Source organism: Ornithodoros turicata, unplaced genomic scaffold, assembly GCF_037126465.1.
Source record: "Ornithodoros turicata isolate Travis unplaced genomic scaffold, ASM3712646v1 Chromosome32, whole genome shotgun sequence".
NCBI classification, from domain to species: Eukaryota; Metazoa; Arthropoda; class Arachnida; order Ixodida; family Argasidae; genus Ornithodoros; species Ornithodoros turicata.
The window spans coordinates 1119773-1120126 of record NW_026999357.1 but is presented as its reverse complement, the minus strand read 5'-3'; positions in this window follow the sequence as shown (position 1 = coordinate 1120126).

Sequence of the window (354 nt, the reverse complement as noted above, 5' to 3'; positions counted from 1 at the left end):
CTTTGCGGTTGGAACAACAACAACTTTATTTTGTCTCTGAAGAGTGGGGAGGTTCATCGCCAGAGGGGATACTCTACCCCATTGCTGGTGGGGATGCAGGGAATAAAATAACGAGCCCCTTCACAATAACGACCGAAGTCCGATGGTGTCCAGAAATGTCAAAAGAGCTTTGAGCGCAGATCGTTGCTGGGCTTGATTGGACCAGGGACCAAGCAATTTCGGTAGAGAGAAGGGGCGGGAGTCCAGCTGACGAAGAGACCCGGAGGGTGTGGTTCGGTAAGGTTGGTAGTTGGGACAATGAAGAAGAATATGCTCCAGATCCTCAAGAGCACCACAGTAGCAGGAGGGAGAGAC